This window comes from Lathamus discolor, chromosome 8 (assembly GCF_037157495.1).
Source record: "Lathamus discolor isolate bLatDis1 chromosome 8, bLatDis1.hap1, whole genome shotgun sequence".
In the NCBI taxonomy this organism is placed as follows: Eukaryota; Metazoa; Chordata; class Aves; order Psittaciformes; family Psittacidae; genus Lathamus; species Lathamus discolor.
The window spans coordinates 21,221,162-21,240,172 of NC_088891.1; the positions used below are offsets into that span (position 1 = coordinate 21,221,162).

The 19,011-nt window shown below is 52.1% G+C and overlaps 1 long non-coding RNA gene across 1 annotated transcript; it reads right to left on the reverse strand.

The window, feature by feature from the left end:
- Positions 1-494: 494 nt before the first annotated feature.
- On the reverse strand, positions 495-18,214 carry LOC136018682 (uncharacterized). Its single transcript, XR_010614532.1, has 3 exons — positions 16,742-18,214; positions 1,485-1,649; positions 495-656 (listed from the first exon to the last, which is right to left on the reverse strand). It is a non-coding gene; the product is annotated as an uncharacterized LOC136018682 (long non-coding RNA).
- Positions 18,215-19,011: the final 797 nt, after the last annotated feature.

The following is a 19,011-nucleotide window of genomic DNA, read 5'->3' on the forward strand; positions in this document are numbered from 1 at the left end:
TAAAACAGAAAGAAAGGATATTCCTCGTGGTTCAGGGCCAGTCCATCCCCCTGCTCTCCTGGCTCAACTTCCCTCCAAGAAAGCACGATTTGCACAACAGGGTTCCCGTTTTCGGGACTGCCCTACAACCAGCCTCCCCCGTAATAAACACACAGCCACATCAATGTGCACACACACGTGTGCACAGCTACAAATGTTAGTTTCTATAGACATAGGCATTGCCACAGACAGATAAATACCCTGGTGTGTTTCTTTGCTGTGTAACACGCAGGGGAGAGGCGACACCACAGCTGAATTTACCCCACGCTCGCAGATTAGGAAACAGAGTGTGGGACATACGGTCTATCTCCAGGGCTTAGACCAACTGGTTACTGGCTGCTGCTCTTGTTCCTCTAACAAGCCCCTGGATCTATCATTGGGGCTGCAGAGAAATGCAGTTGAATGAGCCTTTCCCCGTCAGCAGCAATCTGTCACCCCATGTATCTTACCCTGCCTCTCACAGCACAAAAGCTCCTGAGCTGCAAGTCAGCATCAGAAGAAAGGTCATTCTGCAGGTAGGCTGGGAAGGGGGGGGTAGTTTCTTCCTTTCTGGGAATGTGCAGCCAGCTTGAGGCACCGTCTGGATGCTGCAGCGTGAATTTCAACTTCACATATGCCTATAATTTAAAATGAGAGAGCATTTCCATCACAAACCCCATTTTTCCCCATGGATTTATACCATAGCTATTCAGCTTTGCTTCGGGGTGGACCTTCACTGAATATATTCACAGGCAGGGAGAACCTATATTTTCTTGTACAACATTTAAATCCAGCTCAGCCTCTTTTGGTTTTAAGATGGTGAAGAAAATTACGTATGCACACAAACACTCAGGAGCACATACAAAAAGCTTACACAAACATATGCCCGCAGAGAGCTCTGCTCCCAAAAAAGACAAGCCAATGCAAATAAGCTCCATTTTAGAAGTGAATTCATTCGACTGACTTTATTATTCTAAATTATTAACAAGTTCCAGCAACCTTAGAATGCAATAACCACGCTCAGGCTTTCATCTGGGTTAACTGGAAACAGATAACTTATACTGATAGAAATGCTATCAGGACAAATCTGCCACAGCGAACGTGGAGGCAGAAACCCGACACACAAGGAGCCCCTCTCTGCGTTAACAACCCCTGTACTGGAATATTCCAGCACAATGAATCACGGTCCAATGCCAGAACCCCCCTGTTTTCAGGAAGGCCAACTGAAACCTGACCTCCGCACACTCAAAGCTGTTTATGACTTGGTCTGCCTTAGTAAGCCCAGTTTTGGTGGGGGTTTTAACTCTTTATTAATTCTCCTTTGATGCAGTCCAATAAGGAGCACTGACAGAGGCAATTTCTGCTAGCTAGTGCTTCTGGTTCTAGGAAAGCTTCCGTGGCATACATGAAGACAGGTTAAGCACCTGGCATGTAACATACAGGTCATCCAGTTATCCCGCACTTACCAGTTTCATTCAAACAATCTCCATGACTGAGATTAGGAACGAGCTCCTGTTTCTTCCACTCCCAAGCAGCAATCGGTAGGATTCTCTCTATGCACCACATCGAAAAGTTGGGAAATGTGAGAAGGATTTTCCCAGTCTTGAGTGGAAAAAGTTGCCAAGTGGCCACTGAAACGAGAGAAGCATTTCCCCACTGCTAATGGCACAGAAAGCATCCTTGTGGCCTCAGAGCAGGCACAGGAACCAGCAGGGCTCAAGCGCCTGGAAATGATAAAATGCCCTTATTCACATAGAATCATAGAATAGTTCGGGTTGGAAAGGACCTCAAGATCATCTAGTTCCAACCCCCCCGCCACAGGCAGGGACACTTCACACTAAACCATCCCGCACAAGGCTTCATCCAACCTGGCCTTGAACACCGCCAGGGATGGAGCACTCACAACCTCCCTGGGCAACCGATTCCAGTGCCTCACTACCCTAACAGGAAAGAATTTCCTCCTTATATCCAATCTAAACTTCCCCTGTTTAAATTTTAACCCATTACCCCTTGTCCTGTCACTACAGTCCATGATGAAGAGTCCCTCCCCAGCATCCCCATAGGCCCCCTTCAGATACTGGAAGCTGCTATGAGGTCCCCACGCAGCCTTCTCTTCTCCAGGCTGAGCAGCCCCAACTTCCTCAGCCTGTCTTCATACGGGAGGTGCTCCAGTCCCTGATCATCCTCGTGGCCTCCTCTGGACTTGTTCCAGCAGTTCCATGTCCTTTCTATGTTGAGGACACCAGAACTGCACACAATACTCCAGGTGAGGTCTCACAAGAGCAGAGTAGAGGGGCAGGATCACCTCCTTCGCCCTGCTGGTCACGCTCCTTTTGATGCAGCCCGGGATACGGTTGGCTTTCTGGGCTGTGAGCACACACTGAAGCTGGCTCATGTTCATTTTCTCATCGACCAGCACCCCCAAGTCCTTCTCTGCAGGGCCGCTCTGAATCTCTTCTTTGCCCAACCTGTAGCTGTGCCTGGGATTGCTCCGACACAGGTGTAGGACCTTGCACTTGTCGTGGTTGAACTTCATAAGGTTGGCATCAGCCCACCTCACAAGCGTGTCAAGGTCCCTCTGGATGGCATCCCTTCCCTCCAGCGTATCAACCGGACCACACAGCTTGGTGTCATTGGCAAACTTGCTGAGGGTGCACTCAATCCCACTGTCTGCACAGTAAATGCAAACTGCTCCAGTGCCGCAAAAATGCAGGTTAGGCAGCTAAGAACCACAGAATCATAGAATTCTTTGGGTTATAAGGGACCTTAAAGATCATCCAGTTATCACGGATGTATCCTACCAGCTGGAGACGCTGCTGATGTCCTCACCATACACTGTATTGCCTCTTCCATCCTTGATTTCATACCCAGACCTCCCCCCTGAGGCTAGGAAAACACTGACTAAAAACATCATTCAGGGAAGATGTTTAGTAAAACCCCCAGTGCTCAATGGCTCTGAAGTGCAACACAATAGTTTTCCTGCTTCTCTCTAAGACGGCAGCAGGGCAGAGACTGTAAAACTGAACTCAACTTAGCCCCAAAGCACTTTAAAGCTCCTGTTGCATTTTCCATCTAAATCCAGTAAATCCCCCCACTAAGCAACAGCCCAGGTGGCCACAAACACTGAACCACTGACTGCAGGAGCAGTGTGCAGGTTTCAGAGAGGGTGTGCACAGTGGGACAGCAGCTGAGAGCAGAGCAGTGGCCTTCCAGGGAGGGAATGCCAGCTGACAGCAGTGCTGGGAGCTGGGCCCTGCGCAGGAGGCATCTGGGAGCTGCTGCATTCCCATTCATCTGAAGCTTCCTGCACTTCCGAAGCACTGATAGAGTTTCAGTCCTCACCAGCTGGAGCTTGGGGCAGGGGACTCCCTCTGGAGAAGGAGCTGGAGCTCCTCCCGGGGGAGGAAGATGAGGGGTGGTTTCGAGAGGCTGGAGCCACTGCTGCACATTGCAAGTGACGGAGCAAAGGGGCATCAAGTACCCCCTTTGGGTACCTCCTGCACCAACAGGAGTATTGTGTGGTGGAAATGCAGCTCGTCACTCACCAAAGGAAAAGAATGGAAAAAGAAACCTAAACCCACCTGGATCTGCTGCTCTGCTCAGGAGAGACACCACAGCTCAGCCGGCCTCTCCGCAAGGCTCTCAGGGAGCCCTGGCTGCAAGAAGGACTTAGAATGGGGCAAGGCACATTTCATCACCATCAGACCACAGCACCTCACTTCAGCTGCTTCTTTCATAAAGAGAAGAGCTGAAAAGCCTCGTCTCCTCACAGAGAACCCTGCATAGCACCAAAGAGAGCAGGATTTCCTCCCCCATTCATTGCACGAGCTCTGCGGGCAGGTGGTTACACACAGGGATGATGAACAGGCGGATGGAGGGCTGTAAGCGTGGCAGACAGGTTGGAGCGCAGGCAGGCAGCCTGCTGAGGGCTGTAGGTTTGAATCACGGAGCACCAGGGGTACTGCCACAGCCCTGGGTGATACGTGATGGACACCGGAGTCTGCACTGCCTCACATCACACACAGGGAAGGCCCAACCTGTGACCCCCCCCAGCACGTGCCTCGCTCAGTGTCTACCAGAGCTCCCATATGGCAGTTGCCAAGTGATCTGGACCACTGGGGCCTGTCAGGACAAACACACCAGGCTTCCTGGCTTTCCACCCAGGAGTTATGAAGCTGTCACTCGCTCAGGCTGTCTCCGAACCGTGCCAGCTTTTCACCTGATTGTCATCTTTGGATGCTATTACTGAGAGGCATTTCTGGAGCTTCAGGACCTGCTTGGGGAGCATGAGGCCAAATTCCCAACCTTTCTGCCTCACACTTTTCCCCTTTTCTGGAAACTTTTCCCATGCTAAGTATAGTTCCTAACAGGTGCAGGACCAGAGGGGACTGTCAGGGATGCAGCTGTCCCCACAGAGCCCTGGATCCATCTCCATCTGTCTCACTGGAGTTAGCCATGCTGTCAAGCTGGGCTCTTCGGACACAGGATAGGGGAGCATCAGAGATGCAGGCAGGGAGGAGATACATGCACACACACAGACAGAGGGAGGATGGTTATTCCGGGGAATGCCACAAACAAAGCCTCTGACACCAAGCTAATGCATCCTTTGAGGGTTTAAAGAGCCCTTGCTACACGCAGGCAGGCTGCCAGCTAACTCATCTCTCTTCCTTGCCATGCTAACAGCCTGATGCCAAGGTCAGGCTTTAAATGAAAGCTGACTGCTTTGTAATCCCCTGAGCCTCATTTGGGGATGCCACAAGGCTGGGAAGAATCGGTGTAAAAGACACTTGACCGGGGACAGCTCCAGTGCAATGAGTGAAGCTGTTCCCTTGCCCAGCCAGCTGCAGCCCCGGCTTCCACTCTGCCAGCCCCACACCAGAGCTGTTCCAGCCTGGGGAAACACAGAGCCGCGGGTAACAGAGATCCCTCTAACACACCTGAGTGTGGATGTGTGCCAAGCAGTGGCAGATCACTGACCTCTGGATGCATGATGGTGACAAGGTGTCCTAACACAGAGCTATGTGGTCAGGGTAACCCTCCCAGACAGCAAGTTGTCTCGTCCCTGTAGGGGATATAGAAATAACAGAAAGAGAGGTAACCCTCTCACAGACTTGTAACCCCCCTCACAAACTATAGGTGCTTCCTATCCCTAAAGTGTCCTGGTGTCATTTCAGGCTGATGTGACATGAGGGAATAATCACGTTGCAACATTTCATCATCTCCTTGTTAATCAACCACATGTTGCAGCAAGAACAGCTGATGTGTTTGACAGAGCTGGGGCCTGAGATGTGCTCTGTGTTAAGAAGCTGGTTTAGGTTAATAGGAGGGTGATGAAAACCATACGCAGGGAGCAGGATGGCACCCTGACATCACCACCACCACCACTGAGAGAACAAAGCAGGAGACTTCTGCATTCAGCCTGTGCCACCACAGAACATGCTCCATGCTGGGCTTCGACCACAGGGTCCGAGGTCTGAACTTGGGGAACCCAAAGCCCAACTCAATGCCATGGAGCAGTGTCTCAAGCTGCAGGAAATGAGCCAGAACCAGCTCTCAGATGTCTTCCTGGGGCTCAGCAACATGGTGGGATGTCGGGGTGAGACAGACATGCATAATCTTTGGCAGAAGGAAAATCCATTTCCCTTCTTTAATTCCTTTGTCCCAGTGAAGCCACGCTGCTCCCAGCAGGCCCCTGCCCAAGTCACACCTCCCAAAGGAACAACCACGATCCCTGGGATCAGTGGTCCCCAGCAGCTGCAGGGACCAGCTCTGAAGCGAGCCCAAACAACCCTGCACAGACATCCCTCTCCTCCTAAGGGGCTCCTCAGCAGGGCCAGCAGTATCTGGGGCCTCCCTGCTCACAGCACACACGTTTCACCAAGGCACTACTCGGACACCAGCAGGGGTTCCATTGGCAGGAAGAGAGGAGCAGATCCAGATTCACAAACATCAGCCCTGACTACAGGGATGGCACCACGTTAACCCTTTCCTTAACCTGCCTTAGCATCTCCTGTCTCAGGTTCTGTCCCCTCCTGCAGAGTTTCAGGCCTCTGTGTTGTTACTTTATTCCTTTTACAACAATCCCTTTCACAAAGAAAAGCTGACTGAAGCTCTTTGGGTCTCCAAAGACCATTCCATCACATCAGTGCTGACGGGGCTGGGGCTGCCAGACTGAGTTATCACAGGTCCTGCCCTCCCCTGCTATTAATGCCTACTTACCAAGGGAGCACTGGTCCAGTCCAAGCAGAGAAGGTCAACCCCAAGCTGCACAAGCCTCCCACAATTAGGGAAGAGGCATCAAAGGGAAAGAGAGGCAAACAAATATATCCCAGGCACTTCCCTTTGCCAGACTCCTCTGGAAAGTCACAGACCAGTTCAGACAGCCCGAGGGAGGGAATGAGTTCCAGGGAGACCCAAACCATTCATGATCAGCTCACACTGCATCAAGAAAACTCCAGCCCTGTGTTGAGAAACACATCATGCTCAGCATCTCACAACACCCGTGTCACACAGCCTGGCATCTCTTTCCGTCCCAGCTCAGCCCCTTCCTGTCCAGCAGAGGGTCGCACTCCTGTCCTGCTACCAGGACCTATGTGATTGTGCAAGCAAAGCAGTGAAGTCAATTCAGAAGCAATACAGAAACAGTGAGCTTGGATTACTACCTTCCTCCTACTGAGGAAAGGAGGCACATCCCATCATGCAAATGACAGTAAAAATACAGTAGGTGTTCTCACACATTAGCATCATTCACTCCAATTCAGGAATGCTGAGCTATGCAGGAAGGATGCTTCTGTGGGAGAAGTATCATGTGAATGCTGAATCAGCAGCTCTAGAGTGTGTCTGCACTCAGCAAAAGGGACACCTCTGACCAGCTCTGGTCAGTCCTGGGGATTGTGCAGCTTTCAGGCCAAGGAAATAAGGGTCAACACAAAACACTTGTCAGTCCTTTCTCCATCACAGCCTGGTAGTCCAAAACCCAAAGCAAGACAGAAGCAACACCCTGCAAAGCCATCTGCACTTGAGCAGCACAGCTGGAACATCTGCAGTATTACAAACCCAGGCTGGGGGAGACCGGATGGAGCAGCCCTCAGGAGAGGATCTGGGTGTGTTGGTCAGTGAGAAGCTCCCCAGGACCCAGCTTCAGTGAGCACTTGAGCCCAGAACCACCTCCCTGTGTGCTGGGCTGCACCCCCAGAGCATGAGCAGCAGCTCAGGGAGGGGATCCTGCCCCTCTGCTGTGCTCTGGGGAGACCCCCCCTGCAGCCCTGATCCAGCTCTGGGGCAGCAGCACAAGAGGGACGTGGAGCTGCTGGAGAGAGGCCAGAGGAGGCCATGGGGATGCTGCGAGGGCTGGAGCAGCTCTGCTCTGGAGCCAGGCTGAGAGAGCTGGGCTGGGGCAGCCTGGACAAGAGAAGGCTCCTGAAGGGGAGACCTGAGAGCAGCTCCAGTGCCTAAAGGGGCTGCAGGGAACCTGGAGAGGGGCTTGGGACAAGGGCCTGTAGGGACAGGCCAAGGGGAATGGCTTGAACCTGCCCGAGGGGAGACTGAGATGAGCTCTTAGGCAGAAGCTCTTCCCTGTGAGGGTGCTGAGGCGCTGGCCCAGGGTGCCCAGAGAAGCTGTGGCTGCCCTGTCCCTGGAAGAAGCAGATGATCCTTAAGGTCCCTTCCAAGCCAAACCAATCTGTGATTCTATGATAATGCAATCTGCCTGGCCAGACATGAGATGGAAAAAGAGGTTTTCTGCCCTTCCATGTCCTCTACCCAGCTGAAAAAGAGCTGAAAAACCCAAGACAGTAGAGAGGTAAAATTATCTTTGTCTTTGCTTTCAGCCCCAGGTTAAGTCTGCCTCAAGCTCCAGGCCTGGACAGAGTCTGGACTTAACTGGATTGACCACAAGGACTGGATGGGCTCCCTCTGGTGCAGAGGTCTCTGGAGGTGGAAGGGCTGGCAGAGAGGCAGCACAGGAAACTAAAGTTTGGACAATTAGCGCAACGGACATTTGACAGGCATTTCTAAATGTATTTCTGAGCCAGAATTTCCGTTGAGTCACGCCTGCACCTCTCTGTAAAGCACTGCGGCCCCTGCACCGTGCTCTGAGGAGAGTTTGACCTGGAGTCTGAACAACAGGATTAAGCACTGGATCAGCAGAAAAATTACTGCAGATCCTCATTAGTGCTTGCTATTGGAGAGTTACTGCTCCTACAGAACCCCCGTTTCCCTGAGCCACACTGTGCAGTGTCAATGCCTTTGCTGGATTTAACGGTCCAATTATCACGGGCTGTGTCACCTCCCCCCCATTCTGCATGCTGAGACCTGCTCCCCTGCCTTCATTCCCTCTCCTGTTTTGCTAGCAGGTAAACACACCTTTGCTGCTCCTTCACGGGTAATCTTCTTTCAACTTCTTCCATGCTTAGGCTGGCAGGGACTGGGGGATACAGGCAGTGGAAAAGGCAGTCTGTGGTCTGGGAATCTCACCCTAAAGATGCCTCCTTGGGAGTGGGTCTTCGAAGTTTTTACTTAGTGCAAATCTCATCAAAAGTCCTCATTAGAGGTGATGTCGCACCAAGCTCTCCTCCCAGACATCACAGCGGGCCACTGTCCTGGTCTTCAACTGCTCCAGCCTCTGTCACATGCTTCCTGCTCAGCTCCCCAGGCTTCACTCAACAGCAAGAAGCTTGGCTGGGAGGTCCAAGGAAAAGAAGATTGACAGGGCACTGCCAGACAAGAAAGTGCTTCCACTTCTACCTGAAGAGCCCAGGAAGGGGCAGGGACCAGTTGGGGTGGTGGGGAAGGTGCTAAACTCCTCTTCTGCTCTCCTAAGAGCAGTCTGTGGCAGGTCATCCAGGACCTATCCTGACCATGGTATCCAAGAACATCAGCTCCTTTCCAGGACATCAAAAGAACCATGTGACAAAGAGCATGAGGGAGTTTCACTCCAGGATCAGTGTTTATGTGGATAAGAACAGCACCCACAGTGACAGCAGCTCAAATGAAAATCAGCACAACAGCTCTGATTGTCCTGCTCCAGGGGATGAGCTTCCAGGTGGGGTCAGGGGAAGCTTCCCCCATAGGGTTTTACTGCACAACTGTGGCCATTATGGGATTTTTATGCCTTCCTTTAAGGCATCTGGCCTTGGCTTCTGATGGAGACAGGAGGCTGGGCTGGAAGCACCATTGGTCTGTTCAGCTCAACAGGTTTTATGTCCTAATACAAAATTAATGGTAGTCTCAGTGAGCTCCATGCAGCAAAGCTGCCTGCTCCATGTGCTGCAACCAGCACAGCAACACTCCTGGATCAACGCAACCCTCAACACCCTACCCAGGCTGTGTCCCCAAATACAGGCACCCCGCACTGTCTGAGGATCAGCACACTGATGCTGCAGCCCTGAGCTCCTGTGCCTCATAGGAGATGCCTCATCCTCCTATGCTGGGGATACCAGTGCCACAAATCTCTCCAGCAGCAGCTGTAATGCAGATGGGCTGCAGGTACCTGTGTCCTCTTCAGCAGCCTCTCTCACTGACAGGAGGGCTGTGGAGGCAGAAGCTATTTCAGGATCCACACGGCATTCCCTTCTGCTTGTATGAACACCTCATCCATCAGTCAGATAGCCAGAGCCACTCATCTTCACTTGAGGACCCCTTTTATCTACCAACACTTAGATTAAGGCTCACAACCAGCCTACAAACTGCTCAGGACCTTTTTACCAAGCCAAGGGCATGCTGCCCTGGCTCATACCCAGCACAGGGCTGGAGATGGGAGAAGCGCCTGCTCTGACCATGACTTTCACAGCAGGACTCCTCTGAAAGGACACCATGCCCCCAGTGACTGGAGCAAGAGGTTTTGTTGAGCTGACCAGTTTGGTGTCTAAGTGGAAAGCGAGTTCTGCAGTTGCAGTATGTGTGCAGCTGACCCGTGGCTGGGCCTAAGGGAGTCAGTGGCACTGCTGGAAAGCCTGACCCCAGAGTGCCTCACTCTGTTTCCATGCCCATCTCTGTGCTCCTGTATCTCTGCTGTTGCCAGTTGCTGGAGATGGCAGGATTTGAACTGCTTTTGCAGAGGCATAAGGGGATCACTGCTGCCATATGCTGAGGGATATAACCCTTCCTCAGCACCTGTGGCAAGGACTGGTTTTAGCAGCAGCTGTCTCCAGGCAGTGGAGCTCCAGAACCCTCTTCCCTTGGTCTTTTGTGTCCAGCTGTAAAACTGCAACAACTTCTAGCTTCCTCATCTTCCTCCTTCCACCACATCCTCTCAAGCCCTTCTCCATCCCACTGATGGCTGCCACAGAGCTGCTCTGCCTCCTCCATGCCACTGCCATTCCCAGCTGCCTCCCACTCTGCACGGCAATGCCCACAGCGCTTTCGCACATCCCCTGCCCACCCTGGCCCACTGGCTGGCTGGGTGAGAGCCAGGCAGTCGCAGGCTCCCCATGCCTGGCCACACAAACTGGCTGGATGTGGTCCTCAGGCCTGTGTTCTGACATCTCTACCCAGTGGTCAGATTGAGCTGGAGTCAGTCAAAGTGCACAAGAACGACTGGGGGAGAGCTGGGACTGACAGATGTGCTCACTACATACGCTGAGTTGCCTTAAAGGATGGTACAAGCATCCCATAAAGTGAATAACTGCACAGGACTACCTCGTGGGGGAAGCATTCACCCTGACCCCAGGCGGCAAACAGCTTATTTGACTAGGAAAAAAGACCAGAACCCGACTCTGAAACCATGAACGTCTTTTGGTGGTACTTAGTGGACCTAAGACCTCAGTGACAAACTGACCACACAGAACGATGAGGTGGAGAACAAGAGCCAAAGCCCTTATTCCTATCCTGTGACACCTCACACTACTGCAGCCCCTGGATTGCTCCCCTCTAATCTGAGCTCTTCCTTCATGCCCTGGCTCTATCTACCATGGGGAACAATGTCCTTACTCATAAAGGGCTGTTGACCAAATCTTAAAGCAGATGTAATAACACTGTCTCAGCTGACACTCTGATCGATGCTTTTCATGCAAAATTATGCTTTCTGTGACTAATAAATATTGATCTTTCTTGTTCCTCTGTAGCACTGCAATAAAGAGGGACTTAAAGATCAGCCAGCACTGAGTATCCTCCAGCACTTTCCAGCCCCCAGCTTCCCTGCAGCCACGCAGCAGCACCCCTGTGCATGTGCCCTTACGTCTGTCTGAGCCCATTTAACACTGACTGCCAGAGCATGAGGCCTGATCACAAGGAGGGCACACGATCCCTGTGAACATCCACCTCCCTTCATTCTTCTGTCCTCTGAATGGTTACAGTGGTTCCTAGGGAGAAGTGGAAACTAAATGGAATTGGAGTGAGTGCTGGAGGGGGGGAGCAGGGTCATGTCCTGTGTGCATTTAGGATAACAAACAAGGAGAAGCTGGGCCAAGCCCAGCAGGAATTGAAACATTTACAACTCCTTGGCAATGGAATGGTGTAAGTATTAATGGGCATGGTCAGACTGCTTCAATCTCCTTAAATCAAAGTTACGGAGCTCAATAGCAAGCGCCTGGTGACCAGCTTTGCTGGACACAAGGTGTCCATTCCGCCCTGCTGAAAGGCTGAGGGGTCAAGCACTGCTCTGCATTTTACACTCATTTGCCCCCCTCAGCACCACACTTTGCCTTCAGGAGGCTGCTCAGCCAGGCAGGGACCTGCCGTGCCTTTGGTGACCTGTGTCCATGTCCAAGTGGTGCTCAGGGTGGCCCAAGATTCAGGCTCGTGCCCCGCTCCCCATCCTTCAGCACAGACCTTGCTTTCTCCAGCAGTTTCCATGTGCCCTTTCCCCACGCAGCTGAGTGCTGAGAAGGCTTTTAAGGCAAAAAACTTACAAATTAAGACACTGCCTCTGGACTACGGTGCTTAAACCATGACAGCATCTCCCCCAGGCTGTGACTGGGGTCACAGGAGAGCTCCCCCAGGCCTCATACTCTCCCCTTCCCCACGCCCCTCCTGAGAAAACTGCAGAGGCAAAGGGCTGCTGCTCCAGCAGATTTGCAGGAGTGGGAGTTGAAGAATCAATGAAGCTCTGAAAGCCAGTGGGGAAAGTCATTCTGCACCTTCCTGACACCAGGAATAAATGATTCAGTGGGAAAGGGGAAAAAAAAATACACCCACCCTCAAATGAGGCTGGAATTACCCACTGGAGAGATATTTCATCTTGAGAAATTGTGTTTGCCATAGCACTCATCTCACTGAGCCACAGCAAGGCTTTAATATCCAGCAAAAGGTCAAACCTAAATGGGACTTGTTCCAGCCTGCACACACACACACACACACACACTGAGCTCGCAGCCCCGCACATGGGGCAGGCTGGGAGTGAGCACCAAACCCAGCTCAGAAACACCCACAGCACCTCAGCACCTCAGCACCTCACAGCACCTCACAGCACCTCACAGCACCTCACAGCACCTCACAGCACCCCAGGTACTCACAGATCTCTAAATTGCTCCACATCATCAGCCCTTCCCACCCCAAGGAATCATCCTCCCCAGGTGATTAACAGTCAACCTCCCTATTAATTAGGCAGCACTTGCCAGCCTGCTTCCAGTTCTGCCTTTGGAATCTCTCATCACACCGGGCCTGGAGGTGGAACCTGCAGGGCTCAGTGCACAGGAGCTGCTCTGGACACACGCTGCACTCACAGCCTTGCCTTCTGGTGGAAGGTGCTTGGAGCTCCAGAGGCTTTGCCATTCTCCTTCTCCTGCCTCCTCCCTATATCCATGTGGAAAAGAAGTATAATGAACACCAGCAGTGTGGTTGTGCATCCCTCCCCTTCATGCCAGTGTGTGTAGGGTGTTGTGGCGTGGCCTCTCCCACTCCCACAGCACAAAGAGCAATTAAGTGGGTTTGGGATACAGCCAGCTCAGGCAGCAGTACAGAGCTACAAACTGGCCACAGCCACCTCAGCTGCCCTCCCTTCCAAAAGGGAGGCCAAAAGACCTGTGCTCACTCCTTTTGGATGCAGGATGGGTCCAAAGGAACAGCCCTGCCTGCTTGGGTGTCTTGAGCAGGGTGAATCTGGAGTGAAGGCTGGGACCTTTCAGATGTTTGCACTCCAAGGACCTCATTAAGCAAAGCACAGGTTTTTCCTAAAGGAAGGTGGGCCTTCAAGGCACTCGAGGGCTGCGGGGGCAGCTCTCAGCTCCTCGTTTGGAAACATCAGTGCTCGAAATAGCTTTTGAGAGCAGAACCAGAGTCTCTGTGGCAGTGCCTGGTCTGGCCCTGTCCCTTCCCCTCTCACCTCCTGCCCCGCTGATACTGCCAGCTCTGAGGAACCCCAGGCTGCTCCCATAAGGAAGATGTTTTATAAGGATCACGTTTGGGTCTGCTCAGGGGCATCTGAATCCCAAAGTCCAGGCTGGTCCTGTGGGGCTGTGTGAGCACTCTCCTCATTCCCATCTGTCTCACGGTCCCCACAGCCACACTGTTTTTCCCATTTGTGCTTTGGTATTGGTGCTGTCTCCATCCATGCATCTGCTCAGCCTCTCCTCAGGAATTTGTACTCTTCCTCATTCCCTTGGACACGGCTCTGCTCCCTGGAGTTTGGCATCCCTATGCCAGGCCACAGAAGAGTTCCAGGGATGAATCAGGCAGCGAGCAGATGAAGGGAAGGCAGTTTCCCAGAGAGCTTCCTGCCTCCTTTTCACCATGACAAAGGTGAGAGTCCAAAAGAAGAAAGGAGTGAACTGAGCCCTTCCTATAGCATCCACTGACATCGCAAGAGGGAGCAATGCAGGTCAGTGAGCTGAGCAGAGGGGGTTTTACCTAAGGCAGAGCTGAAAACCTCTTGGAACTCTGGGCTTTATAGCAAACCTGGTCCCAAGCTACAGGCAAACTCCAGACCCAGAAAAGAACTAGCAACTCTCTTGAGAGCCTTGTGCTTTCTACCTTCCGTCTTAGTCGTCCACCACAACCTAAAGCTCTCCTGCTTTCCTGTTCAGGACCACATTAAGCTCAGCCAAGGCACCTCCATCCTGCCCAGCAATTCCAGCTGCCCCTTCAGCCCTTCCTGATGGATGAGCTGCCATCCATGACAGAGAACATGCTGATTTCTGTGCTGATGTGGACGCACATCCACTGGGGAATCACCTGAAACTACCACCCTCGCTCTCACTTGTGACTTGAGCCAGATTTCACTGTGTACAGAGAGATCAGATTCTGCTCAGGTTAACATCAGAGTTTTTTGTTCAAATATTTACAGTTAAAGCTCACCAGAAAGTCAACAGGATTCTGCTGGACAACCCTCAGCTATTCACATCCCCCAGAGGAAAACAGGGGGGTTATGTGGTATTTAAAACATACAGAGACATCCAAAATCCAGCCTCCTGCCTGTCCCCAGGCCAGGCTGGGTCTGTGCTGTACATCCATGGCTCTGAGGGAAGCAGGAGGAACTTAATGGCTTTTCCTTCCTAATAACGGTGACCATGTGGACATAGCCAGAGTGGGCGACCAGCCCCACACCCAGCCACACCAACAGGGGAGGAGGAGACCATCTCTGAACAGCAACCAGCAGCCACATACTTGGGAAGCCAACGCTATGGAAAATGGGGTCAGATTGCTTCTCCCCATGTTTGGCTTTGTCTTTGAGCTGTTTGTGTCTCCTGGAAGCAAGTCCTGCCTGGCAACAACCCGAGGTGTCAGTCAGAGGTCTCGTCCTTTCCAGTCAGGATGTTTGAATTCAAGACTCAAACTTGTGGTTGACAGGGAACGGGGCAAACAAACAGCCAAATGATCTGCTGTGAGTCCCTGACAGCCCAGCACAGGGCAGCAGGCAACAGTTACCCCTTCTGGGGGCCTGAGGAACATCCCCCCCCCCCCTCACCCAGCAGCTCCTCACTGCTTCTAAACATTCCTGTTGCTGCTCCCCTCAACCCAGGCCCTCTTTTTGGCACATCAACCTCTATTTCAAGCTCCCCTCATCCATACCTGCAACTGTTCATGGCTTCAGAGTGTGTCTCTGTGGTTTAAAGGTTACCTGGGAGTTAAGTCCAGCTCAAGTTGGACAAAGCTGCTGTGGCAGATGCAGAAGCTCAGGTAGAAATCACCCTCTCCCTTTGCAAAGGTCAAAGGGTGCTGGAGGGAAGCCAACCTCCAGCTGAACAGGCTGAACCCCTGCGTGCGAGCTCTGAAGGGAGAGCAGGCATCTACAGACGTTACTCCCATGGGATGAGGCCAAGTTGATTTAACAGCCTCCTTCCCCTGCCTGGAGATTCAGCTTCCCCAGGGAGCCAGTGACCATGCTCAGGGACCTTTCAGCTAGGCAGCACCTTCTGACATGAAGCTCCTGTCTTTGAAGGCTTCTCATGTACCTCCCAGTGCCCTGGGCACTGGCTCAGCAAGCTTCCTTCTCACACGCACATCCTGCAGCTCCATCCCATGCCTTTCCTTGCTGCTGGATGCAACAGCATTGCCATGCAGCCATAGCGCATGTGTGACCCTGGTGTGATCCCCTAGATCCCCATGTTCACAGGGAATGCAGGAATGAGTGTGCACAGCTCCATCCTCCCAGTTGTCATCATCTCCTGCTCTGACAATGCAGCCACAGACCCACAGCTGGCAGGCCAGTGCTCCCCCTGCGCTGCTGGATAAGGGAAGGCCAGGGTGGGAATGCAGACAATGTCCTAAACAAATCTGCTGTTTACAAAGGCCCTGTAAACAGTTTACATTGCTAGGGAGAAACCACGGAGGAAGAGCAGCTGGAGCGTGTTCCTCTCAGTGCTCCTGTGCGAGTGGAGCTGATGCGTGTCTGCGAAGGGTGCAAGCACAGGAGAGAAAAGAGGAGGCAGCAAAACCCCAGCACCAAGGGTTGCCGCAGCCTGCCAGGACCTCTGGCCACCTCACACTGCCTCCCTGAGCATACCCGGAGGGAGGTGGCATGTCCCTGGGGGGGCAAAGCACTGTAGCCAGGTCAACGGCACAGGGAGGCCAACCTCAGGCTCCAGAAGGGTGGTGAGGCTGCTGGGTGAGCTGGCTCCTGCTGCCCAAGGAAGCAGACCTGAAGGAGCCAGCCCTGAATCTCCCCTGGGCTCTGCGGCCCATGTGAAGCGTCTTGTGACTCTCAGCCCATGAAGAAGTGCTGTGTGGCTCACAGAGGCCAGCCTCCTGCTATATTATATACAAGTATTTAAGAGTGGTTAAAAACGGGGCCTCAGAAATACCAGCAAGAACATTTTGAAGTCCTGGCATAAAATAAAAGCCTCAGTGTACCTCTAATCTGCCCTGCTTCCTGTCCATGGAAGTCTCTTTGAAGTGCCTGTGCATACCCAGTGTGTCAATGCAGCCCACTGAGTTCAGCTGAACCTCCCCCTGACTCCAGGACAGCCCTGGGGTGCTGATGCAGTCAGCCAGGCTGGGGGCTGAATGCAGGGCCTGAAAGGCTTTGGTGGAAGAAATAGAAGGGTTAAAAGGAAAGCAGAGCCTTTATCAGCCTCCCTCAGCCCTGCTCACAGTAGAAAGGGGTCCTTATGTTACTTGAATGGCTGAGCAGGAGGTGAGAAAATGCGGCCTTCGCTCAAGGAAGGTGATAAGTGCTCTGAGCCCAGAAACAGTGTCAGAGAGGGGCACTGGGGATGGGCAGCCAGCTGGAACAGGAGGGACAGTGAGAACATGCTCTTTACACACGAGACAGCAATGCTGACCCAGTAGTCGGAAAGGAACACAGGTACAATGAAGAAAACATAAAAAAGCAAGTGGGCAAACTCACCCATTTGGTGCTGAAGGGCAGGCAGAGAGGCAAGGAGATCACATTGCTCCATCTGCAAGGGGTAAGTGATGTTCATCCACATTCACTCTCGATTGCACCATCATCAGAAGTCCTCTCAGAGCCAGTCCTGCCTTTGCTCTCCACTCGGCCAGTCTTCCAGGGCCCCCAGTTGTGTCCCTTTCCTGACCAGGAATAGGAGGGAGGGGTCTCCCACCAGAGCTGCCCATCTCAGCCAGCAGGAATGTCACAGGCATCTGCAGGACCTCTCACAGACTGGACTGAAAGATAAAAATGGGGGGAACAAACCAACCAACCAACCATTTCCAGCTAACGCTGGGTTATCAGGTTCCTTGCTGAAGCAAAAAAACCCAAATACAAAGATGTTTTTCAGAGCCAACCATGCACCGAAAAGCAAATGTGCTTGGGTTTGGATTCAGAAGCTTTTGTGCAGGTCAAAGCAGTCATCCAGCTGAACTTCTGAATAAAATGGCTCGCACAAATGAAAACTTGAGCAATGTTGGATTTAAAGCAGTCAGAAACAACTGAAGCTCTGATTCCTCTCAAGTTCTGGGTGGTTTGCCCTGTCTGAGACAACTTGCTCAATGTGACCAGAAGTTTGCAAATACGTTTGCTTGACCCCACACAGCTCAGTAACAGTGACAAAGCACCTTCCGATTCAAGTCCTTGCAGAGCCATAGGGACACCCCAGTGATCCCAAAACCTGGAGAATCCCCCTGTGGAGGTTTGCACAGCTTGAAATAGGTGCCAGCATCCTTCAGCTTCCTTATGGTGCTGCAGTGGGCAGTGGTGAGTGACAGGGTGCCTCTCCCAGCAGTGCCACCTCACCTTCACACCCATCATTTCACTGCGAGGTGGGCAGCAAAGCCACTGAAGCTTCTGCTTGTGAGTGTCGAGGCTCTGATTCTATGATAAGCCTTTAAAAATTGCAAAGTGAGGCAGTTCTCCTTTCCAAAAAGCATTCATGCTCCCCCTTTGTACCCATATGGGCTTGTTATGTTAAGGCTGATTATAGAACCTGCTTGGAGCAGCCCAACACAACCTTGGTTTCTGAAACAGTGCTGAACATGGCTTGTCTTTGACCATGCTCAGACTGAGGCTCTGTTAGCACCAGTTCCGCAGCTCTTACTGCTGAAAACCACTGTCCAAAAGGAGTCTTTTCTTCAGGATGCTCTGATGGATGTGAAACAACAGCCCTGACCACTTACATTCATTTGCAAAGGCTTTGGACAAGAACTCCAGTTGCTAGCCCAAAAGTCTCATGCATTTTCCCCGTCAGTTGTAATTGTTGGTACTGTGGATCACTTCTCTAGAATTAGACCTAGAATTAGCAGCCACCCAGAGCACAGGCATATGAAGCACCTCTGGTGGGATCAGCCTGCCCAAAAGATCCCACAGGCAAAGCTGGAGAGACAATACAGCAAATTCATCTATCACAACTCTTATGCCTGATGTGACAAGCTGATCACAAAGCACGTGTATCCTGTTAATGCCAAAGGTCTCTCAGGTCTGTTAAGCATCAATTCCCTTCCTGTTCTCAGGGGTTTTATTACTATGAACCATTAAAACACTGCCAAGATGGCCATGAATTAAACCACACATTTTCTCAGCATGAAGCTCCAGTCCCATATGTTTGGCGATACACCAAAACCATTCCCTATATCGCATTTACAGACATCTACCCAGACCAGGCCTGTACCTGCAGCCTCCTCCTGCACCTCTGAGGGGCATCTCCATCCCTCCCTGTTGATCTAGAGGAGACTGACCCAGAAATGCCCTGCCAAGACAAAGAGAAGATTCTGTATTGGGATGGCTGGGATATGGCCTGTCCGGCCGAGAGCAGCTGAGGTGGCAGTGGCATCGATCACTGCCTCTGTTTGTTCTTCTATAGTGCCCTCCCTGGCTTGCCTATGGTCAGAGAGGAGCGGGAGCCTACCCTCACCCCGGCACCTCCTCACCAAGTAGTCTATCCAGACAATCCTCCCTTACAAGCATGGCCATGTTCAGGAATTCCTCTTTCAATTCCTTCCTCGTCATCCCCAAACAGCATTCCTGTGCAGAGGAGCTTAGGAAGCACAGCACCACAGAGCAGTAATTAAGGGCCAAAACCAGACTACAAAGGGAGGCATAGCAGGTGACCTGCACTGCACCAGAGCTGCTCTGGGACGAAACCCTCACCAAGCTCCAGAGGGAACAGCAGCTCCCAAGTAAAACCCAAGTAATAAGGGGATCTTAGGGGGAAAGATTAATCA